Raw genomic sequence first — 15416 nt, 5'->3', positions numbered from 1 at the left:
CAGGCAGTTTCGTGCCGCCCATTTCACAACAGCCGCCGCAGACAAGTCTCCGTTGACGCAGCGCTTTATATCCATATATGGTATTGGTTGACGCCCTCGCCGCATACCTTATTGATGACGTCATCGGCGACCGCACGATGGCGCACACTACTGTGGCGGCAGCGGAACCTCTCGTCTCGCCATCGTCGCTCCCTCCTCCTCGCGCTCTCCTCGCTATCGCTGTCTTTCATCCTGCGCTGCGCTCCACGTTCGCTCTCTTCCGTCCTCGTTCGCTCTTCCGGTTACGACTACACCGACGGCGCTCAACGCAGGAACGGCCCCTAAGAGCTGCGCTCTAAAAAACGGATGCATGTTTCATGTTGGGGCAATGCCAACTGTGTTTGAAGTTTTGGCCATCCGCAGTTTTAGCAATCTAACATTCGTTACATATTACCACGAAAACTACCAGCCTTCGAGTGCGGCGCACACCACACTGTGCATTCCAGGCGTCGCGAACCAAGCGAAACGCCTACAGCCCTGTTACGACAAGCGAAGCCAGCTGCAGTGGACCTGCCAGACCTGCATGCGCACGAGCTCCAACGGAGGGAGGAACGTGCGTGACGGAGGAAGAAAGCGAGGTTAGAGGCCAGTGGCTCGTGATATCCACAGACTCCACGTTCGCTCCTTTTCGTCTTCGTTCGCTCTATCGGTCACGCCGACGGCGACGCCACACAACGCAGGAACGGGAGCCTTAGAGCTGCGCTCTAAAGACGCCCTGTATATACACACGCAAAACTGAAAATATTGGGGGGGGGGGGAGGGTTTGTACACTCTCGCTCCCCTCCCGCCCCCTACAAGACTTTTTCAGCATAGTCAGAATACGCTGCCGATCGGCAGCCGAGGCTCCCTAGGACACGCTAGCCAAACATTATAGCGCAGCACGCCGCCTGGAATTTGCAATTAATTCACAAAGTCACCTGGAAATCGTATCCTCTTCTTTCGACAAATGATGCCATGAACGCAAATGACCGCACCATAGACCCAATTTCACGGGCATTAGCTGATTTGAGCATGTGAACTGAATAGTTAACGCGGCCGCCGCGAGCCCCCGCGCTCGCTCGCATCATCATCATCATCATCATCAGCCTGTCTACGCCCACTGCAGGGCAAAGGCCTCTCCCATGTTCCGCCAATCAACCCGGTCCTGTGCTTTCTGCTGCCACGTTATACCTGCAAACTTCTTAATCTCATCTACCCACCTAATTTTCTGTCTCCCCCTCACGCGTTTGCCATCTCTCGGAATCCAGTCAGTTACCCTTAATGACCACCGGTTATCCTGTCGACGTGCTACGTGCCGGGCCCATATCCATTTCTTCTTGATTTCAACTATGATGTCCTTAACCCCCGTTTGTTCCCTGACCCACTCTGCTCTCTTCCTGTCTCTTAAGGTTACACCTATCATTTTCCTTTCCATCGCTCGCTGCGTCGTCCTCAATTTAAGTTGAACCCTCTTTGTAAGTCTCCAGGTTTCTGCTCCGTAGGTAAGTACCGGTAAGATGCAGCTGTTATATACCTTCCTCTTGAGGGATAGTGGTAGATTACCATTCATGATTTGATAATGCTTGCCGAATGAGCCCCAACCCATCCTTATTCTTCTAGTTATTTCACTCTCATGGTTCGGCTCCGCGGTTACTACCTGTCTAAGTAGACGTACTCCTTTACAACTTCCAGGGTCTCGCCACCTATCGCAAAGCGCTGTTCTCTACCAAGATTGTTCCACATCACTTTAGTTTTATGCATATTAATTTTCAGACCTACTCTTCTACTTTCCGTATCCAGTTCAGTAATCATGAGCTGTAATTCGTCTCCCGCGTTACTCATCAATACAATGTCATCAGCGAATCGTTGGTTACTGAGATACTCGCCATTAACTCTTATCCCTAACTCTTCCCAATCTAGGGCCCTGAAAACCTCCTGTAAACACGCGGTGAATAACATTGGAGAGATCGTGTCTCCCTGCCGTACGCCCTTCTTTATTGGGATTCTGTTGCTTTCTTTATGGAGGACTATAGTGGCTGTGGATCCGCTGTAGATTTCTTCCATTATGTTTACATAGGCTTCGTCGATGCCTTGATTCCGCAGTGCCTGCATGACTGCTGATGTCTCCACCGAATCAAATGCCTTCTCGTAATCTATGAAGGCTATGTATAGGGGTTGGTTGTATTCCGCGCATTTCTCTATCACCTGATTGATAGTATGAATATGGTCTATTGTTGAGAAGCCTGTACGAAATCCTGCCTGGTCCCTCGGTTGATTGAACTCTAATGTCGTATTAATTCTGTTAGCAGTTACTTTTGTAAATAGCTTTTAGACAACGGACAGTAAGCTTATGGGCCTGTAATTTTTCAGGTCCTTGACGTCCCCTTTCTTATGGATCAAGATGATGTTGGCATTCTTCCAAGATTCTGGTATCCTCCCCGTCGAGAGGCACTTCGTATACAGGGTGGCCAGTTTCTCTAACATAATCTCTCCACCGTCTTTCTACAGGTCTGATGTTACCTGATCCTCACCAGCTGCTTTGCCTCTTTGCATTCCCTTTAGGGCTTTCTTTACTTCTCCTATCAATATTGGTGGGATGTCAGATTCCTCTGCGCTATTACTCCTTCTTACGTTATCATCCTGAATGCCTCGGCTGCTGTACAGATCTCTTTAGAACTCTTCCGCTACCTCAACTATTCTATCCATATTGTTTGTGACCTTGCCTTCCTTGTCCCTTAATGCATACATCTGATTTTTGCCTATGCAGAGTTTTGTCTTCATAGCTTTGAGACTTCTTCCGTTCTTTAGAGCATGCTCAATTCTCTCCATATTATACTTTCTTATGTCGGCTACTTTACGCCTATTGATTAACTTCGAAAGCTCCGCCAGCTCTATTTTGTCTGTTGCTTTTGAGGCTTTCATAGCTTGACGTTTCTTAATGAGGTTTTTCGTCTCTTGGGATAGCTTACCAGTATCCTGTCTAACGACTGTACCCCCGACTTCCACTGCACACTCCTTGATGATACTAGTCAGATTATCATTTATTGCGTCAACGCTAAGGTCGGTTTCCTCGGTTAAAGCCGCGTACCTATTCTGAAGTGAAACTCTGAATTCCTGAACTTTCCCTCTCAGAGCTAATTCATTAATCGGCTTCTTGCGTATCAGTTTCTGCCGTTCCTTCCTCACGTCAAGTTGAATTCTAGATCTTACCATTCTATGGTCACTGCATCGGATCTTGTTAACTACTTCCACATCCTGTACAATGCCCGGGTGGCCGCAGATTATGAAGTCTATTTCATTTATACTTTCGCCATTAGGACTCCTCCACGTCCACTTACGAGCAGCCCGTTTTCTGTAGAAGGTATTCAAGATGCGTAAATTATTGCGTTCTGCAAACTCTACTAGTAACTCCCCTGTGGCGTTTCTAGAGCGGATGCCATGTTCCCCAACTGCATGATCTCCAGCCTGCTTCTTGCCTACCTTTGCATTAAAGTCGCCCATCAGTACAGTATACTGTGTCTTTACCTTACTCATTGCTGATTCTACGTCTTCGTAGAAGTGTTCAACCATTTGATCATCATGGCTGGATGTAGGCGCGTAGTCCTGTATCACCTTCATCTTGTACCTCTTATTAAACTTAATTACGATACATATCACCCTCTCATTAATGCTATAGTATTCCTCTATATTGCCGGCTATATCTTTATGAATAAGGAACCCCACTCCTAGTTCTCTTCTGTCAGCTAAGCCACGATAGCATAGGACGTGTCCGTTCTTCAGCACTGTATAAGCCTCCTGTGGCCTCCTAACCTCACTGAGCCCTATTACATCCCATTTAACACCCTCTAATTCCTCGAATCGTCCCCTTTCTTGACGTCCCCTTTCTTATGGATCAAGATGATGTTGGCATTCCTCCAAGATTCTGGTATCCTCCCGACAGGGAGGATACCAGAATCTTGGAGGAATGCCAACATCATCTTGATCCATAAGAAAGGGGACGTCAAGGACCTGAAAAATTACAGGCCCATCAGCTTACTGTCCGTTGTCTACAAGCTATTCACAAAAGTAATTGCTAACAGAATTAATAGGACATTAGAGTTTAATCAACCAAGGGACCAGGCAGGATTTCGTACAGGCTTCTCAACAATAGACCATATTCATACTATCAATCAGGTGATAGAGAAATGCGCGGAATACAACCAACCCCTATACATAGCCTTCATAGATTACGAGAAGGCATTTGATTCGGTGGAGACATCAGCAGTCATGCAAGCACTGCGGAATCAGGGCATCGACGAAGCCTATATAAACATAATGGAAGACATCTACAGCGCATCCACAGCCACTATAGTCCTTCATAAAGAAAGCGACAGAATCCCAATAAAGAAGGGCGTACGACAGGGAGACACGATCTCTCCAATGCTATTCACCGCGTGTTTACAGGAGGTTTTCAGGGCCCTAGATTGGGAAGAATTAGGGATAAGAGTTAATGGAGAGTATCTCAGTAACCTGCGATTCGCTGATGACATTGCATTGATGAGTAACGCGGGAGACGAATTACAGCTCATGATTACTGAACTGGATACGGAAAGTAGAAGAGTAGGTCTGAAAATTAATATGCATAAAACTAAAGTAATGTGGAACAATCTTGGCAGAGAACAGCGCTTTGCGATAGGTGGCGAGACGCTGGAAGTTGTAAAGGAGTACGTCTACTTAGGACAGGTAGTAACCGCGGAGCCGAACCATGAGAGTGAAATAACTAGGAGAATAAGGATGGGATGGGGCTCATTCGGCAAGCACTATCAAATCATGAATGGTAGTCTACCACTATCTCTCAAGAGGAAGGTATATAACAGCTGCATCTTACCGGTACTTACCTACGGAGCAGAAACCTGGAGACTTACAAAGAGGGTTCAACTTAAATTGAGGACGACGCAGCGAGCGATGGAAAGGAAAATGATAGGTGTAACCTTAAGAGACAGGAAGAGAGCAGAGTGGGTCAGGGAACAAACGGGGGTTAAGGATATCATAGTTGAAATTAAGAAGAAGAAATGGATATGCGCCGGCCACGTAGCACGTCGGCAGGATAACCGGTGGTCATTAAGGGTAACTGACTGGATTCCAAGAGATGGCAAACTCGTGAGGGGGAGACAAAAAATTAGGTGGGTAGATGAGATTAAGAAGTTTGCAGGTGTAACGTGGCAGCAGAAAGCAGAGGACCGAGTTGATTGGCGGAACATGGGAGAGGCCTTTGCCCTGCAGTGGGCGTAGACAGGCTGATGATGATGATGATGAATTCCTCGAATAGTACAGCTAGACTCGCCTCAATAGATAAAGTTCTAGCGTTATACGTAGCCAAATTCAGATTCCAACGGCGGCCTGTCCGTACCCAGACATTCTTAGCACCCTCTGCTGCGTCGCAGGTCTGACCGCCGCCTTGGTCAGTTGCTTCGCAGCCGCTGGGGACTGAGGGCCGAGGGTTAATTGGTGTATTCATGTGGGAGGTAGTGGCCTAGTACTACACCAGGGTGGCCAATCCTGCTCTGGTGAGGGAGTGCATTGCTGGCTGTGGTCGCAAGTGAGGCTGCAAAGATGATCTAAAGCAGTCTTGGTTCATGTTGGGAAGGTAGGCGAAGGAATTTGCTGCACTCGCAGGACTTCGTGGCCTTTTGTGTTGCGACTACTTAAGTATACGTATAACGCCTGCAACGATTACCAGCGAACCTCGGTCGCTGCGCCACTGCCATGCTCATTAGCGTGAGCCCTTTCTTTCTTTTGTTCTTAATACGGTAGGGAACACCTGTATAAGCCGCAAGCAGCTTCGCGTATCCGCGCGCTCGTCGCTTACTCCCTCCCCCAACGTCGGTTCGGTGCCGAGCGACGACCGGGCGAAGAGATCAATTAACGCGGACGACGGAAGAGTTCCGACGACGCGCGGCCCCGATGAAGCAGCGAACGAAAGGCGCGCCCCAGTATGTTGCTGAACCTTTGATTCGGGAAAGCAACACATAAGGGACACACCTAATTACAAGCTTCGCAATGTACATACACTCGAATAGGCGAACTTCGTTAGCTAAACGACGAAGGGAGGGGCGACGGCAAACGATCGAGGTAGTATGCCAGCGAACGACGCGCGCGGTGTGTGATGGGAAAGAGAAAGAGGGCACATCGTTTTGAAAGACCCGCAGAGACGAGTTGTGTGCCCGACACGCTTCCGAGTTCGGCTTTATTCGAATTCGTGTTTAACGCGAACGCAGCTGCGTGTAAATTCAGAAGTGTTTGCTTCTTATTAACCCTTTATTGCTTGTGCAGCAGTGCTGGGCAGTATCGAAGATACATGTATCTTAGACACTATCTTAGATACTCTTTGGGTATCTTGTAGCTGTATCGCGATACGTCTCGAAAGACGAGTATCTGTATCTGTATTTCCGATACATTCGATAATGTATCGTGTATCTTAAGATACAAGATACTTCTATCGCAACACAACCGTGCGAAACAATAATCGCTGGCCAAGCTCCGCTTCTCAAGCTGGTACTGGTGTCACTAAACCATCTGAATAAGTCTAAAGGCAGTGGCGTTATTTTATTTTTACGCCAGAGTGATACAGTGAGCGTAGAAAATGAGGAAGACAAGCACGCGGACGTCTATATATATATATGTAACACTAAAAGTAAGCCGCGTGTTCAAAGAAAAAAACACGGAGACAGTGCTCAAAGTCACGGCGTAACTTCTTTCCCCCGTGACATCCCTCCCTGCTTAGCTTCTAGCGCGCTCGTCAGGACGAGAGAAGAGTGGAAGCAAATGCGGCGTGCGACAAATCTGTCTCTCCGCTCGTACCTGAGAAATCAAAAATTTTTGCGGCGGTCGATTCGTGAGGCAAGTAACTCCTTTAGTGGAACCATTCGATGGTTACTTGAAAAAGTGTTGCAGGGCCCCTTTAAAGAATACCTCGGTATTTCTATATCAAAGGGGACGGCAAAAGCAAATGAAATTCGCGAAGCTTGCACTAAGCCGCGTAAGGCTTGAAACAGCGAAACTGGACGATACTGAAGACTAATATGGTTGCATCTAGGTTGTTTCTATAGGCCTTAGCTAGGTGATGCAGGTTGTTTCTAGACTGCTTCTAGGTCGTTGCTAGGCTTTAGCTAGGTGATGCTAGGTTGTTTCTACGTTGATTCTCAGCACATAGAGTTTCGAGTTAAACCACAGACAGTCACAGAAACGACACGGATGTGGAAACTTCAAGGACAACCTCGCGCTCAAACCAAGCGTTCAACCTCTCACAAATCTACGGGCACGTCGTCGTGGGCATAGGCTTTGCATCGCTTCGGGGTCTTCTCGCAGCCGCCGTTGCCTTTCCCCGCTCCCTAGTATTCTCTCGTCGTACATACTAGGGTTCTTTGGCTCGCCGCCGTCGCTTCGCTGCCATTTGTTCGGCTCGCTGTTGCCTTCTTCATTTTCAGTGGACCAGTGGTGAGTAGTGAGATTTGCCCGATTTCTGTGGCACGTACCCGTGTAGGATGATGATAGTTTTTTGGTTTGCCGGACAAGGAAGGATTTTCTAAGCAACTTCACTGTTAGAAGAATGTATGACAAGCTAAGCCTGTCTAAGGCGTCTAATTTGATCGAGAGAGCAAGGGCACCGGTTTACAATTGTTGTTCGCCGGAAAAAACGCGCGAAGCTCAGTGCCCGTTCCATGTCATAGTATTTTAGCGAGGAACGTAGTGTAAAGCGATCGCTTTGTATCTGCAGGACATGCTGAATCGGCTGAAGCTGGATGATCCGTATTCGGTGAGAAACTCTGAAAGTGTAATTATGTGTGAAGGAGAATTCAAGAGTTTTTTTTAATGCATTGTCGATCGATATAACGATATTTTCTATTCACTAACTCATAAGACAATTGTATTTAAAAGCGTCGAGGAACGTATTGATGTGTATGGAGCTCAAGCATTTATTGGACATGTACTGCTCAATGCGTACAGTCTACGCTATTTACGTTCGACATTCGCCGTTTGGGAAGATGAGATGTACACACAAAATCAGTGGTTGTTTATTGGTCCGTGAATTGCATCTGCACTTAGTGACCTCTTGTTGGCACAATACCACAGAGCCATCTGTTAATTCTTTGTGTAAGTCCAGTGTGAAGGTGTTCCGCTTCGTGGATAATCGCGCCAGCAGGTGGCCTTCACGGCTCAAACGAGTCCGCTAATATGCTATGGTCCCTTGAATACTGGCTAGTCTACCGTCCGCATGGCGCACCGTATGGAGAGGGGTTGACGCTTTCTAAATGACCCCGCAGGGGGCGCTGCGAGCTTTTGGAATGTCACCCTCTGCTCTCGCCTGCTTGTTCGTTGTGTTGTGTTGCGGTGCTGTGGATCGTCCGTTGTGTTACTATGACCACAACTGCGACGGTGTGTTTGCTGGACTACGTGGACCTCACCTCATCAGTCTGCGGGAACGAATGACCATCCAACTGCAGCACAATTTTTAGTGATAGTTCACCAGCATTTTATAACATTGCAAAACCACATAAATCAGGAAATTGTGCCCCAGAAGTTATCACTGCTCTGGCTTCTCTTCCTGATGTACAATCGGAAAGCAAGATTGCTGTACTGCATAATTTGATTGATGGAGGAATGTTCGGTGATGCTGAAAATGCACTGCAAGGTTGCGCCTTGCGCAATATCAGTTCGTCGGACCACGCGTCTTCTGTGACGGCAAAAAGCCATGAAATGCTTATTTATGATGTGGCAGGGTACACAGTAAGATTCCGAGGGATACTTCCTGTAATGAGTGTACATTGCTGCTCTCTGTGGAAAAGCGTGGTGCTGTGTATGATGCTTCTGAATCCACATCAAATTTCGACAATGGAGGTTTGATATACCCTTCGTTAAGGATATTATAACCATCCTTGAGAACAGCTTAGCGACATTTTTCAGCGTAAATAAGCTACACGAGCAAAGAAGATGACTCTGAAGGGCCCCTGTTTTTTGTTTGTGAAACACACTATTTAGTGAGAACTAACGGACAATAATGCCAGGAAAAGCATACGGGATGTTATTTGTAGTAATTAGGATATAAATGTGGAGAAAGAAAGCGGACGAAAAGATAACTTACCGCCGGCAAGGACTTTACTATTTCACATTTATATCCTAATTACTACAAATAACATCCCGTTTCCCTGGCATTATTGCCTGTTAATTCTAATTAAATAGTGTGCTACACGAGCAAAGCATTCACGACTTTGCCAATTTCATTACGTGGGTACAGCGGCCTGCACTAACATGCACTGAGCATGCACAGCAAATTACTTGCCAAACATTCTTCTACGGCTGCGCTTTTTTGTGAAGGCCCATTAACAATGAGAGAACAGCAAAAAAAAAAGAGCAGCTGAAGCATTGGAAAATGAGATGTAAATAATTTTCCTACCTGTTTTTCACATTTTTCAATTTTTCATATTTATTTTCTTTCATAACCACTTTCGTTTCCCCGTTTTAGTTTTTTTTTTTGATGCTCATGCCAATAAAATTTTTGAAAAAAAAAGTAAACTGGTTCTTTCAATGTCAGTTGGTGCCGTGCCACCTGAGAAACAACCTACTCACAGTACTACCATGCATTCTTTTGATATATGTGCCTCGGCAAAGCAAGCCTTTGCGAACGAAAGCGTGTGAGAACGTGTTAGTCGAACCGGTTAATATTTGCCATGGGCACAATTACGCTGCAGCAAAAAATATTGCAAGAAATTGTCAAGCCGAACGTGCGCCCGCGCTTCGGCGACACGCAGCTGGTCGGCGGAGCGCCGCTCCCCAGCATGAGGATAGTGTGCCTCGATGTGTGCAAAACGCGCATCAAGGCACCCTAGCATGAGGACTGCTCGAAGCGCCACCACCCGCATCATTCGGTAAGCGTGCTCGCTCCCCTCGGCGGACGGCAGACTAGCCAATATTCTAGGGACCCTAAATATGCTTTAGACCTTCAAGTCAAGACTGAGTCCCTTGTCTCTAACTAACTATACTCCATCTCACCGCTACCGTTCAGCACTACCAAGGCTACGGGACGTAAGCAAGTGACTCACATGCGCCGCAAAAAAAGAAAAAAAAAAGAAAATCCAGATATAATTACGTTACAATTGGCAGGGTTGAGACATTTGCGCTTGTTTGGCACGTATTACGTCACATCGATGCGTGATATTTTATTCTTCTTTACATTGATGTCGTGTGCCTTTAAATTGCTGTATTAGTAACCTCCGGTAACTGCGGTTACAAATCAATATGGCAGCACCCATGCAGACGCGACGGCCCGCATCGAGCCGAACTTGCGCTTGCTGTACGCGCACTGCGCTGGAAGCAGAAATAAATGGTAAAACGAGCCATCGCTTTATGCCATCACACGCTGAAGACAGCCCAAGTAACGCAGGATGTTGAGTCAACGTTGCTTGAATGCAACGAATGTCAACAACGTTAGACAGTGAAACATCACATTGTATTAACGTTGCTGGAGCTACGTGCCTTAACGCTGTGTTTTTGATGTTGCAACAACAATAAAATGGTCACGTTGCCTTGACGTGGGGTTTTTAATGTTGCAACAGCAATAAAATGGTCACGTTGAATTAACGTGGTGTTTTTAATGTTGCAACAACAATCAAATGATCACGTGATATCAACGTGATATATAGACATCATGCCAATGTTTATAAGTTAACGTAGAGGCCACATAGAGAAAATAATCTCTGAAACATCCAGTAACACAAACGGGAACCTTTTTGACTTTTGTGTATGCTCATATTTGAATAAAGGTTGCCAAAACGTTATCCGGCGACTCTTTTTGCAATGGAACTAGAATTACCATTGCATTTCCAGCGTTGACATTTTTGCAAGTTTTTGGCAAAACAAGTAATTCTTGTCATTATTTTTAAATAAAACTGCTAAAAAATGAAAAGCATTTCGCATACGTAAATGATTCTAGTTCAGTAGTTTCGTATTGATGCTTGGTTTATTCTAGGAGGAAATCAGCTTTCTCTTTATGAAATTGTTTTGATACTGAGGCTAATGTAACAAGAATGATTTCGAGATATTGAGAGTGAAAGAAATATAACAGGTTTATTTCATGTTTTCTTCGAAAAGAAGATATACTGAACAATTTATTTAATAGCAACCTGCGATGTAGTCATTCCACGAGTCAGATTTTCGCTTTTATTTTCTTGTTGTCTTGGTTCCCTGGCTTCTTTTGTCACAGCTGCTGTCTTTCTATTGGCTAGATACTGTCGGTGGCGGTCGCTCTCACCCAACCATATCGCAGTGTTGCGCCTCGGTGATACAGCAAACAGCCTTGAGAACGTTTAGCCGGGCCGTGCAGGTCTTCTTGAAAGTTAGAACGGTTTCAAAGGTGGCAGTTTTGAGGGTTTCCATTCGAAGGAACACTATCCAATGTGCTCTCTACGAGTGCTACGGTTTTTCCGCATTCTGTGCCGACACAGTTACTCGTAATCGCGGTTTGTAGAAGCTCCACATCAATCAAAGCGTAGCCATTGTCACTACAGGTAAGGTTTTGTCCTTGCGGCGACGCGGAATAAGGACAAAGCTTACTTGCTGAAGCTCTTGCACGAATGCTCCCGGTCTCGTTCCTGTTAGTAGCCGAAGCGTGTCGATGTTCAATCATACTGCTCTCCCTAAACAGTTTCTTCGATTTGTCAACACGAGAATATCTTTTGCCACCACAACAGAATCAACAAAGGCTCAACTAAACTAAAAATAAATGCACAGAACCGCGTCTCCGTGCGCGTCTCATACACACAAGGCAAGTGGACTCAGTAAATGTCACGCGTGTTCAATACCACTGCACCATGTGCCTTTAAGTAGCCGCAGTAGGCTTTTAAATACCTTCTAAGATCAGAGAAACTATTGGTTTCAATTAAAGAAAATTGACTTGAAGCAAAAAGCTCAGGTTGTGCACAATCTGAGAAAAGGCGGCTTGGTTGTTTGTCAGTTGGTCTTGAAACCCTGGTCCTCTTGGCTTAATGAAAGCACGCAGAAATGTGTGGGACACTGGATATTGTTGAGAAAGGCCTTATCATTCGAAACAAGCAAAAAATAAGATTTCGATTTTTTTTTTAATTTTTACTTACCCTGTGTCCTTAAGGATAGAACCACCGCTCGTATGTATGAAGGTCTACTGGTGAGCAACAGCTTACTGGATACTTATGAATACTGGCCTGCATGAACAACTCATGCTCCATGGCGATTCGGAATTCCAAATATTGTCACTTCGATTCTTACGATGTACATGCGGGTGTCCTAGAAACTCTAGCCAGAGTTTAAAAATATGTCCACGCACTTTATGACGACGTGGCCAAATGTATGTCGCTGACTATAAGTCACACTATTATTCGTGCTCTGCTTTGTTGGTCCTGCTTAATTGCTCAGTTAAGCTAGATTAATTCACTCACGTATAAAGCAGCGAAGCTGTGAAAAAAAAGTCCAGTTAGAAATTTGTATATCACTTTGCAAAACGTCTGATTAAACAGTTTCTGACCTTCTATCTATTGGTGTACTGGTGCTTTTTTTGCTTCCTGCAGCCCGAAAAATACAATAATACCACGTGGCATGCCCACTTTGCGCGCCGTGATTGCCGTGTTACCCAAAGCTCTACCTGCGAACGACAATAGGATGCCGACCCGTGTGCGGCCGCTTATCCCTTTGTGCCACAGGGGGAGACATACGTCACACGTTTCTGTCTGATGGAAGGATGCATCATGGCGTTGCTCGTAGGCGATGTGGGTCAGTTGGGAAACAAAAAAGACGCAAGCGTCGGTGTCAGGGTGGCGCTGGATTCACCGACCGGATAGCGCGATAGGCAGTCGGCATCCTGTGGTAGGCGCCCACACGTGTACGTCACTCCAAAGGTGCATTCTTGCAACCGCACAGCCCAGCGACCAAGCCGGCAAGTAGGATCTTTTGGGGACGAAAGCCAACAGAGCGCATGGCGGTCTCTGATTGCAGAAAAGTACATGCCATATAAACGTGGGCGGAACTTGGAGACTGCCCAGAAGAAATCAAGGCATTCAATCTCTCTAATCGAATAGTTGCGCTCTGCAAGAGTAAGGAGGCGGCTGGCGTAGGCGATAACACGGTCGTGTCCTTATTAGCAAGGGGTGTGGACGGATTCGATCCCGTGACCACTGGCATTGGTTCGGACCTCTGTCGGAGCGAATGGGTGAAATTGAGCTAATATAGGACGCGTCGTCAAAATTGTGGTGAGGTGAGAAAAAGTGGCCGCTTGACTGGAACCCCACGTAAATGGCACGTCTTTCTTCAGAAAGTCAGCAAGTGGTCGAGCGATTGCTGCAAAGTCCTTCATGAACCGTCTGAAGTAGGAACAGAGTCCCACAAAACTCCTGACGTCTTTGACTGACTGGGGTACAGGAAAACTAGTGACCGCACAAATTTTCTCCGGGTCCGGCTGCACACCCGACGCATCGACGAGATGGCCCAACACTGTCACCTTGTCGTATCACTTCGACGAGTTCATTTGTAGGCCAGAAGTGCGGAAGACGTCGAGAGTGGCCGACAGGCGCTCGAGGTGGGTCTCAAATGTATGCGAAAATACCAAGGACAGAGGTACCAAGCACATACGCTCGAACGTGGCTGGGGCGTTGCATAGACCGAATGGAATAACCTTGAAGAAATGGGGTAGCAAACAGGATGCTACAATTCTGGTTGACCTCCCTGCCTTTCTCTCCTTTTATTATCTCTCTCTTGAAGAATTGATGTTGGCCATAAAGAGTGACGAACAAAGTCTTTTCTTGGTCTTTCTCGTACACAGCACTCTGTCAGTAACCTGAGCGAAGGTCTATTAATGAAAAGTATCGTGCACCGTGAAGACAGTCGAGAGCGTAATCAATTCGGGGTACAGGGTAAACGTCCTTTTGCGTAATTCGATTTCGATGGCGGTAATCAACGCAGAAACGCCACGTGTTATCTTTTTTTTAACAAGGACGACGGGCGACGCCCCAAGGGCTTGATAAGGGCTCAATAATGCCTTTGGCTAGCACTTCTTCTTGAATAACCTTACGCTCTGATGCAGACACGCGCTACGGTCGGCGGTGAATGGGAACAGCATCGCCTGTGTATATCCGGTGCTTCCCAAGAGAAGTCTGGCGGAGTGGTCGATTGTCGATGTCGAATATGTCGCGGTTGGAAACCAAAAGGCGGCTTAGGGCGGCTGATTGCTCATGTTTGAGGTCCGGGGCGATCATGGGGCTCAATGGCACGTCGAAGCATGTGGCATCCGGCGGGCGACAATGAGGATCTGAGCACCCGTCTGCTGCAAACGTGGTGACGTGGTCGTCTGATAAGAATCGCAGCGTGGCGACCGAGATGCTTTGAGGAAGCACTTGCTTCGTGAAGCTCTTGCACTTGCACTTGCACTTGCTTCGTGAAGATATATCCGGTTAGCGGCTACGGTTACAACGAAGTGGGGCACAGTGATGTCGCGCGCCAGAAGGACATAAGGAGCAGGCGTGACGACGTAGTCACCGTCATGCACGGGTGAAGTTGTCGCCAATTCGACAAATGTTATGGCTTTAGGCGGCATGCGGAGGAAGTCTGTTGTACAGAGCTGTTCTGGAGTTCGGGACGGGTATCAGACTGAAGAGGAAGATCCAAGCAAAGAGTACCAGCGGAACAGTTGATCAGAGCAGAATGAGGCCATGAGGGCAATTGTTGAGCACCGTAAACAGGACGGAAACGGGGCGGCCGGCAAGGCGAGCTGCGCACATTCCAGTGACGGCAACAGTACCGCTATCGGCAACGCGTGCGGCTTTAGTTGTAGCATGCGTGAGTACTTTTGTGAGTCGGCGACAGATATGAGCACTTATTATGGACACCTGTGCTCCAGTATCGATTAATGCCGTCAAAGAAATACCGTCCACATGCACAGCAATTAAGTTCTTGTTCGTAGAGAGCGTGAACGCAGGACTTGGGTCATACGAAAATGGTGCAGCACTATCTCCAGGAGCTGCACGATCTAGTTTTCCGTCCAGGATGATAGGTAGTGTGGCGGCGAGGAATAGCAATAATAACAAGAATCGGCTCCTCAAGGCGAGAATTTAGCCGTATTCACCTAATTTATCGAATGCTAGCACGACGAGTTGGAGAACACCCGCACACAAGACCGCGCACTCACGCACACGCCGGCACGTACGCACGCTGGCGTACGCACACGAAAAAGATGCAACTTCAGCCAACAGGCAATGCTTGCATGATGTATGCTAGAATAACGTGCGAGCAATTTCTTGAGTGCAGAGTTAGAAGTGAACAGCTCTGTTACTCAGAGCCCCCAGGTGATCCCTGTGCAGCTCTGTGTACTCTAATTGGATCACCTGGGGGCTCTCCTA

The sequence above is a fragment of the Rhipicephalus sanguineus genome, chromosome 8, assembly GCF_013339695.2.
Source record: "Rhipicephalus sanguineus isolate Rsan-2018 chromosome 8, BIME_Rsan_1.4, whole genome shotgun sequence".
NCBI lineage: Eukaryota > Metazoa > Arthropoda > Arachnida > Ixodida > Ixodidae > Rhipicephalus > Rhipicephalus sanguineus.
This window is presented reverse-complemented; position numbering follows the sequence as displayed.